General features: G+C 46.6%; 1 protein-coding gene across 3 annotated transcripts in view; it reads right to left on the bottom strand.

Moving 5' to 3' along the window:
• The window catches only part of CGNL1 (cingulin like 1), a 152,328-nt gene extending 135,369 nt beyond the window's left edge, over positions 1–16,959 (bottom strand). For all 3 annotated transcript variants that reach the window (XM_053928490.1, XM_053928491.1, XM_053928492.1), the window contains exon 1: positions 16,812–16,959. The gene's annotated coding sequence lies outside the window, so the exon portion shown is untranslated. The remainder of the gene's footprint in view (positions 1–16,811) is intronic.
• Between the last annotated feature and the right edge of the window lie 637 nt (positions 16,960–17,596).

Raw genomic sequence — 17,596 nt, 5'->3', positions numbered from 1 at the left:
TAGCTTATTAATAAAGGTGTGTATTCAAAAGAGAGAGAGAGAGAAGGGAAGGGAAGGGAAGGGAAGGGAAGGGAAGGGAAGGGAAGGGAAGGGAAGGGAAGGGAAGGGAAGGGAAGGGAAGAGAAGAGAAGAGAAGAGAAGAGAAGAGAAGAGAAGAGAAGAGAAGAGACGAGAAGAGACGAAAGAGAGGTTTATAATATATTTTTTAAGTTTTTCTTTATCAGGACTTCTGGCCAAGATGGAGGCATAGTTAGATACACTGCCTCCTCACACAACAAAAAGAAGGACAACAACAAATTTAAAAACAAAAAACAACCAGATCTGCCAGAAAACTGAACTGTATGGAAGTCCGACAACCAGAGTTAAAGGAGAAACATTTATCCAGACTGGTAGGAGGGGTGGAGATGGGAAGCCAGGGTGGAAGGACACATAGCAAGGCAGCAGCTGGCAGATTGGTTGGTCCACATTTGCATGCAGATAAATTGGGAGGAACAGGTGGAGAGCAAGACAGACCACACGACCCAGAGTTCCAGGCCAGGGAAAAGAAAGCCTCAAAACCTCTGGTTGTGAAAATCTGTGGGGATTGCAGCGGTGTGAGAAACTCCTAGCCTCACAGGAGAGTTCATTAGAAAGACCCACAGGGTCCTAGAATGTACACAAGCACCCCCACCTGGGAATCAGCACCAGAAAGGTCCAGTTTGCTTGTGGGCAGCTGGGGAAGTGACTGAAAACAGGGCAAGAGCCAAGCAGGCAGCATTTTTCCCTGTCTGACCCCTCTTCCACATACACCGCCATAACGCAATCACGTGGGTTGCCCCGCCCTAGTGAACACCTAAGGCTCCGCTCCTTACAATGTAACAGGTGCCAAGACAAAGAATTATGGCCCAAATGAAAGAACAGATCAAGACTCCAAAAATAGAACTAAGCGATGAAGAGATAGCCAACCTATCAGATGTAGAGTTCAAAACACTGGTAATCAGGATGCTCACAGAAATGGTTGAGTATTGTCGCAAAATAGTGGAAAAAGTGAAGGTTATGAAAAGTGAAATAAAGGAAAACATACAGGGAACCAACAGTGAAGGGAAGGAAATTGAAACTCAAATCAACAATTTGGAGCAGGAGGAAGAAATAAACATTCAACCACAACAGAATGAAGAAACAAGAATTCAAAAAAAAAATGAGGAAAGGCTTAGGAACCTCCAGGACAACTTTAAACATTCCAACATCCAAATCATAGAGGTGCCAGAAGGAGAAGTGGAAGAGCAAGAAATTGAAAACTTATTTGAAAAAACAATGAAGGAGAACTTATCCAATCTGGCAAAGGAAATAGACTTCCAGGAAGTCCAGGAAGCCCAGAGAGTCCCAAAGAAGTTGGACCCAAGGAAGCACACTATAAATAAATACCCAAGATTAAAGATAAGGAGAGAATCTTACAAGCAGCAAGAGAAAAGGACACAGTTACCAACAAAGGCATTCCTGTAAGATCATCAGCTGATTTCTCAAAAGAAAACTTACAGGCAAGAAGGGGCTGGAAAGAAGTATTTGAAAGTCATGAAAGGCAAGTACCTATATCCAAGATTACTCTGTCCAGCAAAGCTATCATTTAGAATGGAAGGGCAGATAAAGTGCTTCCCAGATACGGTCAAGTTAAAGGAATTCACCATCACCAAGCCATTATTATATTAAATGTTAAAAGGACTTATCTAAGAAATTGAAGATAAAAAGCTATGAACAGTAAAATGACAACAGACTCTCAACTATCAATAAATGAACCTAAAAACAAACACAAAAACAAACTAATAAAACAATTAGAACAGGAACAGAATCACAGAAATGGAGATCACATGGAGGGTTATCAGTGGGGACAGTGTTGGGAGAGAATGGGGGGAAAGGTACAGGGAATAAGAAGCATAAATGGTAGGCACAAAATAGACAGGGGGAGGTTAAGAATAGTATGGGAAATGGAGAAGCCAAAGAACTTACATGTACAACCCATGAACATGAACTAAGAAGAGGGGAATGCTGGTAGGAGGGGCCATGCAGGGCGGAAGGGAATAAAAGGGAGAAAAAAATGGACAACTGTAATAATATAGTCAATAAAATATACTTAAATAAAATTTTTCTTTATCAGTACTTACATATTTGCCCAATTCCATAATATGACTATAATTTAATACTTAACCACTCCGTGTTGGGGGATATTTAGGTTGTTTCCAGTATTTTGCTATTATGATGCTGCAATAAATACCTTTGTATGTGTGCCAGCACATTTGTACAGGTATATTCATAAGACAACTTCCTAACTACGGGAGGGCTGAGTTAGGAACATTCCTAATTTTGAAAGAGACTGCTGTGACCAACACTAGCAGCTACCTATAGCCATTGCCAGTTTCCCCCTGGCCAGCAAAGCTCCAGGACTGTCCCCTCCTCCCAGGGCCCATGCGCTGCAGGGAAAGCTGGGCCCCTATCTAGGCCCAAGACTGATCTAAGCAAGCTACAGAAGCCCAATCTCCCCACGCCAGTCACTGGTTTAGGTGTGGGTATCGGACCCGTTTTTGCCTAAAGGGCATGAACGTTCTGCAGAGGACTCCTAGTAAGGGTTTCTCTGCTGGCCTCTTTTCCTGCCTCTGGACATCGCTGTGGATAAGGATACAGGTTGGAGAAGCTACGGCCACACTGGAACCATGAGACAAGCTTGAGGACTAAGAGGAAATGCATCTGGTGTTCCATTAATTAACCCCCAAACCACCCTAACTCTGGACTTCTGGTTTACATGAGCTAATAAATGTCCTTACTATTTTGAACCACTTTTAATTCAGTTTTATTTACCTGTAGGTGAACTATCCCCACTGCCAAACTGCTCTCCAATAAGAAGTCTGCTGGATGCAAAATCCCACCCACAGCACGTGTGAGAGTGTCCGTCTCCCCACACCCTCGGCTTCACAGGATTTTAGTCTCCACGTATTCTCGGTGCATTTTCACTTAATGGTCAGAGCCTTTTCTTCCTCAGAGTCCAGCAGCTCTTCACTAACAAAAGGACACGTTGCAAAAAGTTCCATGCTGCTCCTCCTGAGGCATCCGGCTGCGGCTGCGGCACAAGGCTCGCCTGGCTCCCCCAGGAAGAGAGGCTCCGTCATCACAGGGCCGGGATGTACTGTGATGTCTGCAGTCACGACTCTGCCTGGGCGGGGGCTCAAAGGTGTGAACACAAGCCCTACACCGGGAACTGGATGGCCTAGTTTGGATCTGAGACAGGTGGCTGAAGAGAAGTCACCTAACTTCCCAAGGCCACTTCTTCAGATATAATAGGAGAGCTCTGGAAACTAAGACCCAGCGTCCTCACAGAGAGGGGGACAGGACACATGGTGGCCCCGATGACAAACTGCCACTACTAAGAGTGGGATTTAGACTGACTTCCAAAGACCTATGCTCGGAAGTGAGCAAGCAAAGGGTAAGCCAAGCCCCTGGTCTCCCTGGATACTTTGGCCCTCTTGGTCCTCTTTCTTTCTCTACCTTCATTGTCCAGCGTGTCAGGTCACAACTGCTAACCAGAAGAAACCCAGCCCGTCACTCTGCTCCTCCCACCGATAAACGGAACTCCCAGCACCCCCATCACAGTGAATGAACACGCAGGGATGTTCAGCCAGCCAAGAGTCAGAGCGTGCCAGGCTAATTTATAGCCCTTCCGAGGACTAGGCTGGTCCCTGGGCAAAATGTGTATGATTATTCACCCAGATGGCCTAGACATAGCAAGCTCCCAAAATGCTGGTTTGGCCCACATTTCCCTCTTTCCTCTCATTCATTATCTACCACTATGGTGGATTAAAGCACCATTCCCAGGGCCTCACTCCACTGTAGTGGGGTTATATGTCCTCCTTCTTTGCCACGTCACTTTATAACACCTCCCACTGGAATGGCCCCAGTATACTTCCGCACCTCAGTGATGTTGAGGTGGCCGCATGATTTCTGTTGGACAATGGAATGTCTGCAGAAAAGACAGCATAGCGGTTATAAGCCAAAGCCTTAAGAGGCTTTGCCCTGTTATGCTGATGTGACCTGCCATGAGATGAGCATGCCCTTGGTAACTGCCGCCCCTTCAGCAGGGGCGCCAGAATAAGTTCATGGGGAACAGACTTGAAGCAAAACAGAAACATGGTGTCCAGCCTAGCCCAGTCCAAGTAAACCAAAGCATACACAACCATCAGATGAGCAAGTGGGAAAATCAATGTTTGGGGTTGTTAGGCAATGAGATCTGGGATTATTTGTTACCCAGCATTATTATGCAGCAAAGGCTAAAACAAACAGCCTTTGTGTGTATATAAGAACACACATAAAGGTAAGTTTGCCTGACACCAAAAAACAAAAACAAAAAAAAACTTTGCTTGGCACACAGTAGACATGCAATAACAAATAGTCGTGCTCGTTTTAAAGTGGTCATGATTCGTGCGCTGTTGAAACAGGTATAGCGTGCTCCTACACATGAGACCCCGTACTAGGCCCACAGGGAGCTGAGCAAAATTAAAATTACAAAGGCAACTAACTCCTACATGTGTCTTTTCACTCTAGCAAAGCTCCAAGCTTCCTAAGTCCTGTTGGGGGAGAGGGGTCTGTGTTGACAAAGCTTCCATTCATTTCATTCATTCATTTATTTATTGTCCTCTGTCCAATCACCGAAGGAATGAGATTCAGCATCTTAGCATGTAAGCGATCTGACTCTGATGTTTATTGATGCTCGAATCTACTTCCTTCTACAAATGCACTATTTACTTAAAAGACGGTTAGAAACTAGAAGTTATTTTTTAAACACAAAGAACTTTCAAACAATTCAGAAGATGGGTTTTGGTCATATTCCTTCTTAAGCTCACCTCTACACAGAACGTTGTGGGAGACTCAACATTTAATGACCTTTGGCATGACGTCCTTGCAAAGGTGTTTTGGAAATCTAAATTAAGTATATCCACTGGTTTGCCCTTCTTCTCACATTTATTTTCTCCCTCAGAGAACATTAATAGATTCATCAAACATGATTTCTCCAACTGCATGTCATGTTTTTTAAGGGGCCAGTAATATCACCCTTTCCCAAGTCCGTGGGGTATGGAGGTGAATCAGCTCTGGAAACAAGGAGCATTTCTAATGATTCTAGCTGGGAATTCACAAAAGTGAAGTGTCTGAATAATAAGAAAACACACATACACACCTCATGTAGACATTGTTCCAAGCACCTTGGACATGTTAACTCACAACATGAGAGGACATGCCCTGGGTAAGCTACCCCCTCATGGAGCCAGGGCTGGGACCCTGTAACAGCCAGGCCCTGCAGCCTCTCTGAATCCCAACCTTGCCAGTCCTTCTAGGCTTCCTTCCCCGCCTCCAGTCCTCAGCTACGCAATGGGGATCCCCAGGAAAGCAGCACAAAGGCAGGCCATGCTGGAGCATCCTTTATTTCAAGACACACCACTTTTCCACGATGAACCCTGAAGTGTCCCTTGGTAAGCCCTACTGAGCTACCAACATCCTGCTTCCTCTTGGTGGGGCCTACTTACCTCTCCAAAATCACAGCAAAAGTAGACGCTCCTCACCTAGCAGGGCCCTTGGCCTCCTTAGCACAAGAAATTTCCAAATCCTGGCTGAAAGCTCAGGCCTCACCCTCCAGAAGGACCCAGAATCTCTAAAGTCCCAAGGTGCTCTCCTAAATGCTTTAATCTCTTCTTACCGAAGCCCCCTGACTTGGTTACGAAAGTCAGAATGGGGAGGGGGGCTGCTAGGAGGAGCACATCACCTCTTTCAGTCTAGTCTCTCTCCAAACAGCTAGTTTTACATCTATCTCTATGGGGCTTTAGGCCTCTCTGAATCTTCTACCTGTGGTGGCTGGGGGGTGGGGACGGTGGGAGGGTGGAGAGAGTCAAGATTGTCTGGATCATTGACAAGCTACAAATCTGGCCCAGTCCTCCACCTGGAAATCTAAAGCAAAGGATCTTATTAAAGCCACAGGTTAAGGATCACTCACTCCACAGCTCCTCATTTAGAAGCCTGCAGTGGCGTTAAATGTAAACACTTCCCAAGAATGCTTTAAAACAGAGGGAGGTTTTTATTAAACGACTTAATTGAGGGCCACTTCTCACTGTGGAAAGCTTTTAAACAGAGAGAAATAAAAGGGGCCTGGTGGGTGTTTTCCAGACACTTGTTTTAAAACCTGCCATGCCGTCCTGGGGAAAGGAAGCACAACCCAAGGCCCCCCCTGCCCGTGATCCTGCTGCTGATTCTTCAGCAGAAACAAAACACCTAATAAGACTGACTCCCAGCAGCACCAAGAACCTGGCGTGAGAGCTCCATTCCAATATTCATTTCGAGGGTCATTAGAGCCACTGGATGGCAAAAGTGGAAACCATAAGGCTGGACAAAAAAAAAAAAAAACCCAAATAGATGAAAACATTTTAAAACTTGAAAACAAGAGATAACATGGGAGAACAGGCCAGACAAAACCGAGGGCTGGGTTGCTCTGCACAGACAGCAGGTAAAAGTGAATGATGCTGATACTTGCTATAACACAGAGATGAATCTGGAAAACATTACACTAAGTGAAAGAAGCCAGACACAAAAGGCCACATACTGTATGAGCCTATTTTATATAAAATATGCAGAGCAGTCAATTCTACAGGGACAGAAAGTAGACTAGTGGTTGCCAAGGTCTGGGAGAAGGAAGAATGTGAAATGACAGTTGAAGGGTACAGTGTTTCCTCTGGGGTGACGAAAATGTTTTGGAATTAGGTAGTGGTGATGGTTGCACAAGGCTGTGAATGTATTTAATACCACTGAGCTGTACACCTAAAATTGGTTAAACTGGTTGACTTTATGGCATGTATATTTTAACCACAATTAAAAAAAAAATGATACCAGGAACTCCAGAAAAAATCCTTTATCAGCTCCTAAGCCAGGAGCAAGCAATCCCTCCCTCACCAGAGAATTATCCATGCTATAGGCCACGGTGATGAATAATGTTATTTTACTTATAGCAACACCTTGATTAAGCTGAGCTTCCCCTGCATACCAGGTACTTCTCAAGGACACTGTCACTTCCCCCACACCTGTCCTCCGGTAGGTGGTATTGTTACCTTTAGCCTCATTCAACAGGTGAGAAAACCATAGTGCAAGGAGGTCAAGGAGCTTACCCAGGGTCACACACAAAAAAGGGAAAAGCCAGAGGGTGAAGTGCAGATAACGTGACCAGCTTACACCCAATGCCCCTGAATCACGCTCAGCTGCAGGAATGTTTTCTGGGCCTAGTTTACCACTCTGCCCCCAACACATATCCTTTGGCTGCTGAGCACTAATCCTTTTTAGTGGCATTTAGTGTGAGGCCACTTATAAACAGGCTGCTCTAAAAAACACACTCCAAAGGCCCACGTTTGGAATCATACACTTTCACATGTGCATAGAGCTACCCTCACCCGTACAGAGTTCATTTCACATATGCAGGTTTATTGTATTTAGTCCCGGGGACAACATGATCAGATAGGAGGACAACGTGATTACCTGTCCTTTTACGTAGGAGAAAAGCAAGCTTCACAGTCTGTACCCAGCCTCAGGCCGCAGGCAGCCACAGGAGCCTGGCTTCTCCTCCAGGGCCCCATTCTGCTGTCTGCCTTTTATGAGCCAGGTTTAACTACCCGAGATGTTAGGGGATTTCTTTAGCATATAAGTCATTTATATGTAAATTATAGGTATTATTTATATGTAAATAGATGCAAGCAATTACAAATGAAGTTAAGGCACACTCCATGGAGAGGAAAGTAGCTCTTTCTCGCACAAGGGGGAGGCCTGCAGGGTAACCTGGATGCATCAATAAAAAGTTCAATTCCAGCCCTGTCCGGGTGCTCAGTGGGTTAGAACATCCCCCTGATACACGAGGCTGGGGTTTCCATCTCAGGTCAGGGCACACACAAGAACCAATGAAAGTATGCATAAATAAGTGGGGCGACAAATCTCTCCCCCCACCCCCCTTCCTCTCTATCTCTAAAATAAATTTATTTTAAAAATTTTTTGAAAAAAAAGTTAAATTCCACTCCTCCCATCCTCCTTAAGAAAGGAGCGCTCTTTGTCACTGACCAACAGCTCTGTCAGATGAAGTGTTCAAAACAACCACGGAGAGCTCTCAGCCTGGGCGCTACTGACATCCAGAGCTAGATTATCTGTTGTGGGGCTTTCCTGGCCTCTACCAGCTAGATGTCAGCAGCCGCCACCACCCTTAGTCATGACAACCAAGAATGTCTCCAGATACTGACAAGTACCCCCAGTGAGCCTCTATACTACGCCGAAGAGATGCGGCCCCAACGACTCTATGAGGTAAGCACTACCTCCCCACTGTACAGATGAGGAAACAAACCCCAAATGGAGGAGAGACCTGCCCAAATCACTGCACCCTAGTGATGGGCAAATGTGGCTTCCAATCCAAGTAGGTGAGACCCCAACACTCTTACCTCACGGTGTAAAGAAGGAATGAGAACACGAGAGAGAACTACCAGTTTCTACCAGCTCATGCATTTCAACGTTAAACCACACCTGGCCCTAGAAAAATGGAGGGCAGGTGGGCTTGAACCCTCCAATGTTCGGTCCTTAACTCCAAAGGAAACGCGTTCTGCGGGCAAGAAGGGCCCAGACAATACCAGGATGTCCGAAAGGACTCCTTCGCTCACAATCATCTGCAGGCTGGGGGTCTGCGTGCCCTTCAAATTAGAAACGCTTTAAGCACAAATACACACTGGCCATGAGAACTTGAAATACGCTTTTGAAAACATGCTTTTATCAAGAATTCTCTGATTGTTTTTGAGAAATAGTCCCCCCACACTCTCACCCTTCTTAGCACTTGTCTGTTTTTCTGTTTAAAATCACTGTGGCTGCCAGAGAGAGACTGAGGAAATACAAGGATGTCAAGTTTCAAAAGGCTGACTGACTTCTAGCCTTCCTTCCACAAAACTTTGTTGAGCACCTATTTTTTTCTAGACACAGGCATACAGGACCAGTGGAGAGATCCATCCTCTTTCCAGGTTTACAGATCTGATGGTGTTCTAACTGCTGGGACAAGGGCACATACAAGCAGTCGATAATTTGTGGAAGAAATGGATGAGTAGGTGAATTGAGAGAATTAATGAAGTGACAATGCAGCATCAGAGCTTGGTTTAGAGTGGCCATCTAAGTCATTAACAACACAGCTCAGCCCTGGCCAAGTAGCTCAGCTGGTTAGAGCATCGTCCCGATACCCCAAGTTTGCGGGTTCAATCCCTGGTCAGGGCACATATAAGAAGTAACCAATGAATGCATAAACAACAAATTGTAGTCTGTCTCTCTCTCTCCTGCCCCTCCGTTCTTGCTCTTTAAAATCAATAAGAAAAAAAAATTATTCTTTAAGAAAAACAGCACAGCTCAGGGCCAGACAAGTTTGAACCCTGGATCCTACCTCTTGGTAGCAGCACAACCTTGACAAGTCACCCAATTTCTCATGGCCTTGTTTCCCTCACCTGCAAAATGGGCTCATGAGGGTGTTGATACCTATCCCATAGAGTTGCTAGGTTAAAAGCTCTCAGACAGGGCTGGAGGTAAGTGCCCTGGGGATGTGTGACCCTCTCTTTTGTACCCCACCCAGCTGCCTCACACCCAGAAAACCGGACTCATTGCCAGGACCAGACCTGTAGTGCCAGGTAGTTGTGCCAAGAGCAGACCAGACAGGAAGACCCAGGTAAGCAGTAGCTCTAATCCCACCCCCACCAACTCACACACACTCCTCTACTTCCTCTCTCCTATCCTAACCCCACCAAAAAAAAACAAACGAAAAAAAAGCTAACAGGCAACTCAGAGCTAAGCCGATCTGGCCACCAGACGACCAGAACAAAGGTGCTCAAGCCCCAAACCCAAAACTCACAAGTAAAAGAAATCTTAAGTTTGGTAAACTCCACCCTGCAGTCCCTTTGCAAACTGTTCTCTCCGTTATCTCCCCTTTCATTCTTTCTCTATCAGTTCTTCTCCAACTCCTAAAGCTTTCGCTGTAATCACCACTCTCAGTAAACTTTCCAGGTTTTTGATATTTGATTAGGGCAAGGAGAGAAGCTAATCAACTTTTCAGCTGCTGCTGTGTAATGCCAAGAAAGTCACTGTTTTTAATAAGGAGAATAAAAATTGAGTAGGCAAAAATGGTAAAGAGTCAAATATTTTTTCAAAAAACTACCAATACACCTACAACGAAGCTCAATGATACAGATTAGTCCATAAGATACGCTAGAACTTCTCGTGACTTTGAAAACTGGGTCATTTCTCTTTCCTTTGTAAAAAAATCAAAAGAGGGTAGCTATTTGGGTCTGAAACTCTGAGCTGGAATTCCCAAACTCCCACTTAGTTCGGACTCTGAACCACACTAGGCTCCTCACCTGGAAAATGGGACTGACACCGCTGTGCCACAGGGTCACAGGACCCCTGGGAGGAGACATGGTCACAGTAGGTCCTCTTCCCTGAATGGACTATAAATTTTCAAGGAAACACAGAGTGCCCGTTACAAATGCTACAGAATACAAGGATAGAAAGCCAGGGGAAGTCAGATGTAAAAACCAAGAAAATCACTGAAGTCAAAACTAGCAAATCTTGGTCATCTGGCCTCTAGCAAAGAGGTAAACAACAGGAAAGATTATTAATAATAAAGGACCTTTATAGGCCTAAACTAAAAACCTACAAAGCAACAGCCTGAACCATTATGGACTCTACCTAAGGCAAGCCGAGATCCCTGTGATTGGGTGGCTGGGAATAATTCCCACCCTATAGACAAAGAGATTGGCAGCAATAGTCCACAGGCATGACTAACTCCCTGTGCTCTCGTCCCAAACACTCTAATTCCATGACGGTCTTCCACTGAGTCCCATGCAAATGTTCCCTGGAGCCGATGCTTCTCAGTAGACTGCAGCCCATCGCAGTAATGAACACAAATTCAGTAACCCTGTCTTAAACTCATCTTTCCTAATTATAGCTCCATTCAGCCTCTAAGCCCTTCCTACCTGTAATTTTAAGAGCTTGAGGTAATTACTGTGCAGCAAAGTGTTGTTTCTGTCTCAAGTACCACATAAACAGGAACTGAACATGTACAGCTGGGTTTCGCTCCACAATGTTCAACACCGAATTTTGTTTTTAATCACTCACCCAACAACCAATTACCTACAGAAATTCAGAGGTTTGCAGAGGTTGAAGGAATATGGAGATAATGTCTCTCCAACCTAGGAGTTGGGATCCATTCAGAGTTTTTCTGAACAGCCTAATCTACCTTCTCTATTCAAAAACAAAAACAAAAAACCGGAAAAGTAGGATTTCATAAAATTTCCCCTGGAGTGACAAGCCCGCAGTGATCTTCAGTCTAACAGCGCACACCCGCCAGCAGAGGAAAGCAGTGCCAGCCCAGACCTAAGGAGACTGTGCTGTTAGAAAAGCCAGGCACTGAACATTCAATTTCTTAATCAGCTCTCCTTGCGAGGAACAAGGAGCAGAGGAAAGAACTTAGCTTTTTATTCAGACAGACCCAGGCCCTCTCCACCCTCAACTCTGCTACTTCTTGTCTGTGCTGTGAACTGCCACAAGATCCAGCTCCTCTTTGGACCTCAGTTTCCTCATCTGTCAAGTGAGGCCACTGCCACCTGCCTCTCAGGAACGCAGGGATTCAGAGAATGGAAGACAGGTCCTGAGCATACTTCCTGGCACTCAGAAGGCAGTCAATAAACAAATGGTTTATTTGACTCTTCTAACCCTGGGGTTATTAGCCCCGTGAAACAGCTATTTGGAAATCCCCGTCCCAAGGGAGAAGCAGTGTGAGTGACAGCAGCAGGCTGGAGAACGAACGTCGCACACTGGATGGAGTCATAGACACAGACCAAGCCACCTGCTCTGAAACTGCCACAGCGGCTGCTTTAACGTGGTGCTTTGCCCTCTCCTCCCAGCTCTGTTGCAGAGGTAGACATTGCTAACTAAGTTTATTTTGCCAGTTACCATTTGCCAAAAATAGATCCAGACACATTCTCCACCAGTGTCCCTGCCCCAGGTTAACACACCCTTGCACACCTTGGTTAATGCATCTGCCTGCATGTGGCCTCCTCTCTCCCTACTCCCTACCACTCTGCATGATTGGTGCTTGCACCCTTCCCTCTCCTCTGTCCGAAAAGTATCTGAAATCAGTCATTTAAAACTTGATGTAAGGACCTCATAAAATTAATTATAATTTAAACCGGAGTGAAGCTTTTCCTGTGCCAGTGAATTAAGTAGGTATCTATCCAGGTAAGGCTAGCCAGGTAGTACCCGACTACCTCCACAGTTCTCGTTGCTCATCTGGATTCTAAGAGTTCCCAACTTACTGTAACCCACCCAACTGCAAGCTCCAGAAGTCAAGGACTGTCCCCTGCTTACCAAGAAGTCCTAGAGGAATAGAGAGCTTTGCCAGGAGTGGGGACTTTGTAAAACTTTGCTAAAAGAGTGAATAAAGAAATGAAACGACAGCTCTGGCCAGATTGACTCAGTGGGTTGCAGCATCATCCCATTCACCGAAAGGTTGGGGGTTTGATTTCCCATCTGGGCACATACCAGTATAATCCCTCATCTGGTATAATCCCCTGTCCCAGTCAGGGAGTGTATGGGAGGCAACAAACTGATGTTTCTCTCCCTCTCTCTTTCACTCTCTCTCTCCCTCTCTCTAAAATCAATAAACATATTTTAAAGACTTTATTTTATCTTTTATTTACTTTTTTTAGAGAGGGGAAGGGAGGGAAAAAGAGAGGGAGATAAACGGCAGTTGTGCAAGAGATATATTGATTGGGTGCCTCTCGCATGCCCCCAACTGGGGACCTGGCCTGCAACCCAGGCATGAGCCCTGACTGGGAATTGAACCTGCCACCTTTTCTGGTTTGCAGGCCAGTGTCCACTCCACTGAGCCACACAAGCCAGGGCAATAAACATATTTTAAAAAGAGGAGAGGAGAGGAGGGGAGGGGAGGGAAGGGGGAAAGGAAGGAAGGAAGGGAGAAAGAAAGAAAGAGAGAGAGAGAGAGAGAAAGAAAGAAAGAAAGAAGGAAGGAAGGAAGGAAGGAAGGAAGGAAGGAAGGAAGGAAGGAAAGAAAGAAAGAAAGAAAGAAAGAAAGGAAGAAAGAAGGAAGGAAGGAAGGAAGGAAGGAAGGAAGGAAGGAAGGAAGGAAAGAAAGAAAGAAAGAAAGAAAGAAAGAAAGAAAGAAAGAAAGAAAGAAAGAAAGAAAGAAAGAAAGAAAGAAAGAAGAAAGAGACAAAGAGAGAAAGAAAACAAAAACTTGGTGTGAATTTAAGATGAGGTGCACTTGCGCGCTCTCTCTCCCTCTCTCTCTCTCCCCCTCTCTCTCTCTCTCCCCCCTCTCTCTCTCTCTCTCTCTGTCTTTCTCTCTCAGGGACAGTGGTTTGGGGATAGAGGACAGTGCATGATGAAGAAAGAAGGTAAAGGTGGGGTTGACGTGGGGCCTTTGACTAAAAACTCCAATAAGCTTACCCTACGTGTAAGCCAGTCGACCTTGGTGCTATTCTCACCAAACCCCTTTTTTCCCTGCATTTTGAAGGTTTTTCATGTCATGACTTATTTCTTGATAACAGCAATGTCACATGACAGAATAGAGTAAACACTTGGTCATTCAGGGAAAATTACTCAATTTCCGATCCCCTTGAACTTTGTTTTTCTCCTGTGATGCCAGCCTCTCAGCCATTTCAATGCCCTTTAGTGCCAGGGTCAGAGGAGGAAAAGAACGGAGAAGTGCAACATCAGTTGTGTTTTACAAAGGTCTGTAGCATCTCTTAAATTAATGGGTTTCAGGGGGGAAGGGAGTTAAGGAGGCCATTAAAGATCTTGGAACCGCCCCTCGCCCCATTGGTACAACAAATCAACTGTCCCAACTTGGAGGGAAAAAAGGAAGCCGATAGGACAGTTTATTCCTAGCACGAATCTAAGGCCACTCTTTTGAGTGCTGCAGACCTCTCTCTGAACAAAGAAGCCCCTCGCTAACTCTTTCTTATTTTTCTTCACTTATGTTCTTCCAATCTCTTTAGAATATTAGAGCTGCTACCTGAAGTGAGAAATGGTCCAATAAACCTTTTTCTTTTTAGGTCCATATTTATATCACTTTTTCTTTCTTCCTTTCTTTTTTTCCAAAATGGACTATTATATTCCCAGTGTAGCTACTGCTGTTCAGGCGCAACTTCTCAGACACCAGGAGTTCGAGCACATCCTCAAAAAAACATTTTCCTCCAAACGGAGACAGGATTAGCAAGTTAATAAGCTAGTCAATAACATGGCTTCATTTTGTTGGCCTGGTCCAAAAAAAAAAAAAAAAAAAATCCAACAGTAGGAAAACCCTTTCCATGTGGTCTTGTTCCCTGAGGTTGAGGACTTGGGTCAGGGGCCACCCTGTGAGACCACGCACTCCACATAACCTCCATTCTCAAGCCAAGACGGCTGGCTAAGAGGGCTCCTACAGCGGCCCCACTTCCAGCAGCTGGACACAGCCATAGGAGCAGGGCATGGTAGTAGAAGGTGAGAAAAAGAGAAAAACTGAATGGGGCAAACTGCATAAGTCTTTATTTTGCAAAATGAATGTTCTTTTGACTCATGTTAGGAGCTAGAAATGAACACAAATGCTCCTCCCCCTCTGGAGGGCATTCTGTTGAAAATATATCACCCCACTTACTAACAAAAATGCAATATAGAGAGCCAGCACACAAGAAAAAAATTAAATCCACCGGTTTATACCAGGTAGCAACATCCAGGTGGGAATCTAATCCAAACACCGTACTTAGGTACAGCGGTAAGTTAGCCAAGATCCCAGGAGGCTGTAACAATGACACTGACATTGAAAATACACTTTCTTCATAAAATACATATGATTAAGTTCAGTATATACATAAAACATACATGCATACGTTTAATTTTTTCTTAGTCCTATTTCCGCATCATTTTTTAAGACCCTTTAACAAGTGACTAAAGTCTCACTTCAGATGTGCCATGCTACTGTAAGGCACTAACTCCCGAACTCAAATACTATTCTGTCAATAAGAAGTGTACACGTGCCCTGGCTGGCGTAGCTCAATGGATTGAGCCTGAGCTTCAAACCAAAGGGTCACTGGTTGGATTCCCAGTCACATACCTGGGTTGCAGGCCAGGTCCCCAATAGGGGGCGCGCGAGTGGCAACCACGCAGTGACGTTTCTCTTCCTCTTTCTCCCACCCTTCCCCTCTCTAAAAATAAATAAATAAAATCGTTTTCAAAAAAACTATCTTTAAAAAAAGAAATGTATACAGTGTTACATCTGCCGGGCTTACCACACATTGGGAATAAAGCCTAACCACAAATACACACGCGTTAACACAACATCAACCTTACGGACCTTGTTAGCTTGCTCTCTCGAAGGAAAATTCCCCACGTTTATGCAAAATCATTATTTGTGGCAGAGGATCTCCAAAAGCTGACGGATTCCTGAAGTATTTTTCCTCCTTTTAATCTGAAATCCTTTCCAAATAGGACAAGTCAAACTATTATTTGGTTTTCTCTGAATAAGACACCCCTGTATGATGATAACCTTGACCTTGCAAGGACTTCATGGCTTCAATTCCTACACTCCCACCTCCTTGGCAGAAAGTGCCCAGGCAATATTTACTGTAAGCAGAGAGGTGGAAACAAAGGGAACTTCAGAAAAAAAGCACCATCTGCAATCTAAGGTTGGAAAGCACCAACCATCAGGCTATTCAGGTGGATTACAGAGCCAAGAGAGCCTGCTCAGGGCTGTTTTCAGTGAGCACGACTGAAGGAAGAATGAGGGCGAGGGAGGTGGGAAACAGTGCCTGGAGATGATTTCTGCATTAGCACTAATCTCTAGTAGTTTAAAAAGGGGCTTGCGAGCAAGCCCCAAAGCAGAGCTTCTCAAGTGTGGCCGTGCATTACAATCACCTGACTTTTTACAATACATTCCATGGCCCAGGCCGCAGCCCAGCCCACCTGAACCGGGATCTCTAGAGGGGCCTAGACCTCAGAATCCGTGAAAACTCACTAGGTGTGCAGCCAAGTTTGAGAACCAATAACCCGAAAGAATTCCCAACGTTTTTGAGCAGCACTGGAAAGGTGCGTCTTCCTTGAGGTGAGGAAGTAACACATAGTAAATATGCAGAGGTTTTTTTTAAATCCTGTGTAACTATCTCCCACATGACAGCCAAGCACCTGTCTACAGGCCAAACAGTGATGCAACTTGGAAAAGTCCCTTGGAAAGCGAGGATGTGTGCTCTAAGTGAGGCGGGGGCGTCAGGGTCGACCTGCGTGGATCGGGAAAGCCAGAGAGAGAGGGGCGGCCACGAGCCCTTTCTTTTTAAGGCACGTCCTGGACGAGCACACGGGGATTAAGTAAAAAGGGTAGGACAGGGACTGATTTGGGTCCCAGAGGAACCAGGGCTCCCTCCTAGCTGTCACTCAGGCCCGAGGGTCGAGGTAGAGGTGCGAAGGCTGCCAATCCCTCTTCACGGAAGGGGGGGTCCTGGGACCCTCCTCACACTTCGCCGCGGGCTCCCCCGGAGTCCCCACCATATGGTCCGCATGTCTCCCGCGGGCGGGCGCCAGGAGCGCACCTTCCACCCAGGGGACCCGCGCGCCTGGCTGCGGGCGCGCTCGGTGCTGGGAGAGCGGACGCGCGGGCTGAGCGCGGTGCACCTGGCAGAGCCTGAGCCTCTCCAGGTCCCGCCGCCCTGGGAGACATCTCGGTCCCCGGGTCCGGCTCCAGCGTCTAGCTCACTTACCACCGTCGCCGCAGCCTCCGGGTCCCGCTCCCGCCGCAGCCAGCAGAGCCCGACCGAGTGCAGGGTTCGCGGCGCCAACGGGAGGCCCGGCCAGCCCCGGCCACGCCCCCCCAGCCGCCCGCCCCCGGGGGGAGGAGCAGGGACCCGGGCGGGGCGAGACCCTCCAGAGCCGCCGTCCTCCTGGCGGCCTGGGCTGGGGCTGCCCGGCTCCTCGACGGCCCTTCGCAGGCAGGCCGCCGCACCCTCTCCTGCCGATCGCCCGGCCCTCGCGTGGCTGCCGCTTCCCCTCGCGCCGCCACCTGCCCCAGGACACGTTTCCGCGGGCACCCCGCCACCACCCCTGCTCCGGCTGGCCCGCCTGCGCCCACGCTTCGCCCCTGGCCCGCACCTCTTCCCCCCAACTCAGGCCTCACACTGTCCTCCGGCACCGCTTTGTCCTCGCCCTTCCCCGGACCGGAATGTCCTCCACCGACCCCTCCCGCCATCAGCAGGGGTTTTGCTTCTCCGAGTCCTTTCCAAATTCCCCATCTCCGGGAAGCCTTCCCTATTTCGCACCCCCACCCCTTCTATCCCTCCCCCACAGCCTCGGAGCCCAGTTTTTGCCTTACCTTACCTGCAGACATTTTCTGTCCAAGTAGTCAGAAACTTATGGCATAACTTTTCTTCTACCACAGTCAAATCTACAAATATTTATTGAGCACCTACTGTGTGTGGACACCGGTGGAGAGAGACAAAAGTATAGTCGCCACTTGCCATCTAACAGTAATAAAGTTCTGTGCCTGTTA

Source organism: Desmodus rotundus, chromosome 7 (genome assembly GCF_022682495.2).
Source record: "Desmodus rotundus isolate HL8 chromosome 7, HLdesRot8A.1, whole genome shotgun sequence".
Taxonomy (NCBI): domain Eukaryota; kingdom Metazoa; phylum Chordata; class Mammalia; order Chiroptera; family Phyllostomidae; genus Desmodus; species Desmodus rotundus.
The sequence above is the reverse complement of the archived record's forward strand: the minus strand, read 5'-3'. Positions and strand labels throughout refer to the sequence as shown.